Source organism: Hippocampus comes, unplaced genomic scaffold, assembly GCF_001891065.2.
Source record: "Hippocampus comes isolate QL1 unplaced genomic scaffold, H_comes_QL1_v1.1 scaffold48, whole genome shotgun sequence".
NCBI lineage: Eukaryota > Metazoa > Chordata > Actinopteri > Syngnathiformes > Syngnathidae > Hippocampus > Hippocampus comes.
Window position 1 is genome coordinate 1,348,361 of NW_017808403.1, and position 7,390 is coordinate 1,355,750.

Sequence of the window (7,390 nt, forward strand, 5' to 3'; positions counted from 1 at the left end):
CCTCCGGTGCGCTTTCGACAGGCGGGGGGGCTCGTTAGTTCAAAGCCCCGCTAGATCTGACATTCAAGCACTCCGGCCGGCCCGATCTTGAAAGGGTGCCGGAAGTCAACGTCCGTGCCTGACATAGTTGAACTCCAAGAATGAGGAGGAACTGAGCCGGCAGCACCCCAAAAACTGCTCCCACATCTTTGTTCGTCACGTGGCTGTTGGGTTTACGAATGTCAGTCACAGTCGTCTTCGGAAATACTGGAACACCCCAGCCCCCTAATTGAAATTATTTGATTCAAAACGCGGCACTCCAGTCAGATTCTGCATTGAGGGAGAGATTAAATGTGATTAGGGCTAATTTGTTTCTGCAGATTTGGAATGCTTTTAACACTCCACGCCCCCTCGGCGACAGCCGCACAATGTCAAGGCGCTGAGGCGGCAGGAAACGCGGCCGCACGCTGCGACGCTTTCACATCGTCCTTTTAACACAAAAGTACCGCCAAAGTACTCACGTGCTGCACTTGAGTTGAAGCACCAAATCTGTCTTCAAAGGAAAGGGGACGAAGAGTCAAAAAGTCATTTGAAATGAAATACTCAGTACCCCCCAAACGACTCACGCTTCCTCTTTGTTGTGATGAAGGCGGTAAAAAGAGGAGAGGGCGTGTGTCAAGGAGACGTCGCGCCCTTTGCTGCCAGCTTCAGCTCCTGTCCCGTCTACCTCCGTTTTTTTTTTTTTTTTTTTAAAGTGCGTTTTAACTTGTATTGTTTTTTGTTTTTTTTTCCTGAGCATCTGTCGCGCCTCTCCTTGTGTGCATGTCCACGCTGCGCGCCCTTCAATGACAAGAGTGTCCCAAGGCTCCAGATGGACCTCCCAGCCAGCCGACAAATACTCTCGATTTGATCTTGTCAAAGATTTCTGGAAAAAAAAAAAAACAACAACAAAAGTGGTGACGCTTCACAACCTGCCTGGCACTCTCACAGTCATCCGGTCAGCACCATGGACAGCGTCAGTGGCTTTGCCCACAGCTGCGTAGCGGCGTCAAACTCTTCATCATAGAAGAGCGACCCTCCCGTTTCTGGAAATATTCAAGGAAAGACAAGACTGCATTGACTTTTCAGTTAGGGTTGTACTCACTTTTGTTGCGTTTTAGACATTTATGGCTGTTTGTCGAGGGTTTTTTTTCATGGGGCAGCAAATGTTATAAGCCGTCCGCGGGCTACGTTACCTTGAAACAATGTTTCCTGTCTTCACTGGTCTCCCATGAAAAGATGCACTCCAACAGTTAACAGTTTCAGGGACGGCGGCCACAACAGTGGACATCTGACCATGTTATCAGGTTCCAGGGTGGATGAAAGTGTTAACACGGCGCGAAGGGTGCCCTCACTTGTGTGAGATCGTGTCCATTCATGCGTTCGATGATGCATTTTTGCCAACAATTGAGGGCTAAGTTGCCATCAGACTCAATGATCTGGGCGTGTATCTCTCCACGAGAGACGATTCAATCTGGTTTGCGATAAGGAAACGATTCAAGGACGCTTTGAAATGAAAGTGGGCCGATGCGTTGCGCGGGGCCTTTGCATCTGTTGCGGAAGATCCGGCCGGGCGCTTCATCGGCCAGTGCTGACTCCGACCCAAGAGTCCTCTCGCTAGCACGGATCATAGCGACGCAAACACCTCTCATCCTGCCACCGTCCCCTCCCCCAACAATTCGGTCTGCCTTCAAGTGATGGCAGGTTCGGGCACGAAGGATCGTCTCTTTGTTCCAGATTCTGTATGCTCTCACGTGTGCAGATTTCGGCCTACTCTTGATTCACAAGGTCACAACGACTTATTCATTGACTTCAGCCGAATTGAAAGAAATGTGCTGTTCATCGTTTTTTGTGTCGTTTGTGAATCTTTGCGGCGACGCTGTCGTTCTTCTGTCACGCTCAATAAGAAGTGGTTGGGAAATTCGGACAAAGATGAAAACAGGGAGTGTCGGGTGCCCCGGATGCTGTAAAATGCCCGGCTGAGTCATTCCTGCCAGCCCCCGAGAAAGGAGACTTTGTCAAAGAAAGCAGCAGATGCCGAGTCTGCCTCGAGCTGGCGACGTGTTGCAAACTGGCACGATGATCAGGCGTATTGGTTCGCGGTCCAGAAGCTTCAGATTGCTCAGAAAGGACGTGGCGGTGGCCCCGCTTGTTAGTCACCTCCCCGATTCGCCTTTGAGGGCACAACACACCTAGATTGGCGCTCTTCTGCCACAAACTTCAGATCAGCTGCGATGTTTGCTGAAATCCGCGGCTAATTGGTTCTCGCGCCTGGAGTGACCGACCGGAGAATTGGCCTCGTCAGCGGCTTTGGGCCGCGGCTCCGCCCTCCCGGGACTTTTATTGTGTTGGAAGTTGGGGCGGCATCCTGCCCAAAAGCTGTCCGAGGCAGCATCTTAACCTTTTCCTCCGAGGAACACACTGCCGCTGAATGTACAAAAAGTGGTCTGACATTAAGGAAAAATCTGGCAACAGGCAACCCGTTCAAGATGGACTTTTGAATGCTTTTTCGACAAACAATTGCACCGACTCACGCGTCGAGAAATCAAGTCAATCTTTTGCACCTTCATGTATGGCGGCTTCTCTGGAGGCGTGCTCCAATTGTGTGACTGAGAAATAAAATTGTTCACAACCAGGTGCAAACGATTTCTGCATGAAATCAAACCTTCCTGCTGTGTGCTCTGAATAGATAGAGATAGTGGAAGCAATGGCGTCAGGAACACAACCTTTTTTTTTTTTTTTTTTTTTTTAAATGACGACTGATCATGAATTACGGACAGCGCGATCGTGTTGCATTATTGGTGACATATGCTTTTGAAGCTGATGCCTGTTAAGGGTAGAAAGGTCTCGATTGGGTGCGTTATGTCACAAGTGGCCGCCAGGGTTATTTTTCCATGACTCAAACTACATTCCCGCACAAACGACAGCACAAATCCCAGTCAAATTGTTTATTTTACCTCTGCAGCAAAGGCTAGAAAATCATGACCCTTGAAATAGCATTTGACCATGCGGTTGGATCCTCCTTTCTGAAGACCTATCACGACCCTTGAAATAAATCAGCGTTTGACCATGCGGTTGGATCCTCCTTTCTGAAGACCACCCAGATGCTATGACATTCCAAACTGGCCACGTGTGGGCAACCGCAGCTGAAAACGACTTTGACACCCTCGTCTTCCAAGCTCATCTGTACAATCGAAACTTTCTTCCAGGTCACTCGTATTTCGTTCCACGGTAGCAAGGCGCAAGAGCAAAAGTTGCGTCGCAACACACGTGGACGCACGCGGCGCTTTGGATCTGCCGCTCAGGCGGGAGCCCGCTCGGCGGAAACACTTACAACTAGTGTGGCATCATTAGCGTGCTAGCTTGCAGGAGGCTGCGGGAAAAGGCGTACCTCACACGGCTCCGGCAGCTCGGTGTCTTGTGAAAAGCCCGGGGGGTTCATTATCCAGACACGAATCTCAGTAGCCGAGCACGTTGTGAACCAGAGGAACGTTAGCATGCTGATGATTCAGCCGCCTGGATCCTTCACTCCAAAGGGATTTTCTTGCCTCGTCGTCCTGGGGCTTGTTTCACCGACATCCTCCGGGCGCCGTGTCATTAGCTTGAAGGGAGGCATAACACGCGGCTTTAACCCTTACGCCTTGTTTGATTTTCCTACCCCGTGAGCTTGTTCGTGGGCATTTTGGGCTCACAAGGCAGGACTGGAGTGCAGGAAGCCATTCGGCGCCTTTTTAGGAAATTAGGACGTTGACATGAAACGGCATCCGTCTTGAAAGCGATGCAATTGGGGAAGAACTCCAAACTAAAAGTGTGTGATAAATACATTTTTTGCCACTAGAGGGCGCCCATCAACTTAGCTCATTACTCAGGTAGGCTTTCCTCGATCTTTATGGAGCCGAGGTGCATAGTGGAAATTTCAAAAACGGCTGCCCTGACCAGCCATCGATACTGAGGGCAAAATAATCTGACATTGAGTCTTCCTTGCCAGTCGCTGGGCCTACACTGCGTTGATTGGACACTTTGGCAGATCATCTGTCAGACAGAAATCAAGGTTTTTGTTCTTGATGTACTGTTTGTAAAATGCCATTGCCTGAAATAAATGCTGACAAAAAACAAAACATGAAGAAAAAAAAAACCCACCTTATAATTCATCCATCCATTTTCCGGCGTGGGGTGGGGGGTGTAAATGAGCCCATTTGCTCTCACAGGCTAATGACATTCAAGATGGCTCACAGACTGGCATTCATAAACAAGCAAGGTCATCAAACGATTGACTTTGTTGTTTCATTTAACCCTTGGTGAGTGGGCAGGCACTGGAGAGAGCCAACTCTTTGTTTCCTAGCAAATCAGTTCGTGTTGCTGACATCCCCCTGAAATTGGCGCACAGAATGCCGCGCACAAAACATGCTGCTGGAATTTGCTGGCGGATCGTTTCCGTTGCCTTTGCCTGTGACTGGAGGTCAGGGGTGCCCAAGTGCGGTCTTCGAAAGCCCCCTCTCGAGCCTGTTGTACGTGGTTCCTCCTCCAATACATCTGAATCAAATGAAGAGCTCATCGGCACGTTTTACAGAAGCCTGACAGACGAGCCTGTTCCTTGGAACCAGGAAACATGTCCAACATGCCGGATAGGGACTCTTGAAGACTGGACTGTGGGGCACCCCTTGCTGGAGGTGATTTTCTATTTTGCCTGACAGCACGCAGGTCTTATTATCTGACTGTTTTTTTCAGGTAGTCTCTTGGCAGGGAAGAACCCCCCCACCCCTAAAAAAAAAAAACTGAGGCAGCCTCATCCTTGCTGAAGTCATCGCTCGCAAGAGATGAAACCGCCAAACTTCTGCTCCCTATTGCTGCCTCCCCCCGCTGTTGGAACGGTGTTACTTTCGCGACTCTCAGGAGAAAGTGCTGTCAGCACTCACCTTAATGTGGAGGCAAATTTCACAGAGTCTCTCAGTGTAACCTTCCCCTTGGCGAATCTTAAGTGCTGCACGTCCGGTACAGATAAGCCCCAGAATAGCAGGAAAAAGTGCAGTTAATGGGGCGCCGATAACAGAAGCTATGTCTCAATGTATGTGTGTGTGTGTCTGTGTCTGTGTGTGTGTGTGTGTGTGTGTGTGTGTGTGTGTGTGTGTGTGTGTGTGTGTGTGTGTGTGTGTGTGTGCGCACCATATTTTCATGACCATACGGTGCACCGTATTAAAAGACGCGGTGTCAGTTACGGGGGCCATTTCTGTATTTAACACCGCACACAAGACGCTAGCTTAAAAAAAAAAAATACGTAGCTAGCATATGTTTTGAACCCTTTTTTGTTTCTATCTTTCTCCGTTCGTTGGCAATCAGAATTAGAAAATTGCAAAGTTTTATGGAAAAGGCCGATTTTCTTCGGGAAATCCCGAGAAATTGAGCATTTTGTAAAAGCATGCATTTCAAGCATCATTTCAATTTAACACCATTTTTTGCTTTTGTGACAGCTCAAATACCACAATTATGGGTTCCTCCTACAAAACAACATGACAAAAAATGTTTTTATAGCAAAATAATTTATTTGCACAGAACAAAACTATTGAACTATGAGCGAAAGTGCAAGTTGAACGATGGTGGACTTTTGCACTACTGCCACCTGCTGGCGATTTTTTAATTTTTTTTACTATTTAACATTGCAGTCCAACCTGCTCCTTCAGTGAGAAGTTGCATCAGACTCTCTTGCACCCTCCCCCATGAAAAAATGTGACTGACGCCTTTAGACGTCATGGGGAGGCGGGGACTATGCGACGTTAATTGACGCTTTTAGACGTCAAAGGGTTTGAATGAGTTAAAAGGGAAGCAGGAGCAACACTAAGTCCACTTTACAGACGTATTTAACAATGTACTCACTTTTTTGTGGGGGGGGGGGAAATCAATCCTCATCCTCAAGTCCATCCGAGTCCTCATCTTCTGTCTCCGACATGAAGAAGTTCACCATCAAAGGTTCCCTCGCGTCATTGTCAGAGTCGATCTCGTTGATTTGCGGCTCCTCGGTAATGGTGATGGCTTTTGCGAACCCTCCAAGACGCTCGCCACCTCGATCTATCTTGTCATGGCAACATTTTACTAACATTGTTGATCATGCATCCCTTTTTGTTCTTGATCGTGAAAAGGCCGCAAAGGGCCCTCTTGCCGCCGCGAGCATCCGAAACCTTGAAACGGGGCTGGGATCGACCCGATCCCCGATACCTGTTATCGATACTCGCCGTTCCCCAATTTCACTCCATGGAATACTGATTATCCAGTCCCTAATTAATTCCTCATCACTAAATGTAATGAAATGACTCGCCCCGCGTCATCCGTATACTTTTCATGAGCACCCAGCGCTCCGCCATCATAATTAGCCCGAGTGTTATGCATTTTCTGTGATTTTTGAAGGAATGCCAGCAAGCAAATAAGGACGGCGGGGTCGCCTCGCTCAAAGATGCCAAGCTCATGAATAATTGAGTGGAGCTAACAGATGCAGGAGAGAGAGAGAGGGAAGCGTGGCCTTTGGCATATTCTGTAGAGTACAGTGGCGACTCGATAAGTGCTGGGATTTCGCTGTAAATGTGCTATTCTTGTGATGTTTCTTATTGTGGAAATTGGATTGAGTTGGGAATGCAAATTTACCTTCGGTTCTCGGTGGAGTACTTTGGTCCGCGTCGTTCCTTTTTGTTTTGACACTCAAAGCGATCACAGGCAACTGGAACAAGATTTCGAGCCAAAATGCTCTTTTCTTAGCATGATATTTATGACAGTGTCAATCGGGAATGCAAATTTCTCTCCTTCTCAAAGATCAGTACAGCACTTGTTTTTTTTTTCCCCCCTCTCTTTTTAAGCATCACTTTCTTTTGTGTTGACAGACGCACAAAGTCATCAGAGCCAAACGTAGCAGTAGCATTCCACCCGAAATGTTCTTCCCTTCTGATACTTTAGACAATGTGTATCGGGCATGCTAATTTTCCTCACACTTTTTGTGCTGAGTTTTTAAATGCTTCACTCACTTTTTTTGTTCTAAGAGCCAAATGTACCAACAGGATTCCAGCCCCGTACTTATCACATTTACCATGGTTGTGTGTTGTTAATGCAAATTTCCTACAGTCTCTGCCACGAGTACTTTTTTTTTTAAAAAACCTTTTTTTTTTTTTTTTTTATAAACGAGCCGAAAAGGTCACCGAAGCGTTATCGCAGGCGAATGCCATCGGAAACGGCACACACAAGCACGCACAGTGATTTTTTTTTTGCAAGCTAACCTGTTCCCATTCTCCTAAACGACCTCCCTCGCCACACTTGCGTGCCCGTACACAACACGCACGTCTTGATCGTTGCTCTCGCGACAGTTTGTTCCACTCCCCGAGCGGCTCCTCCC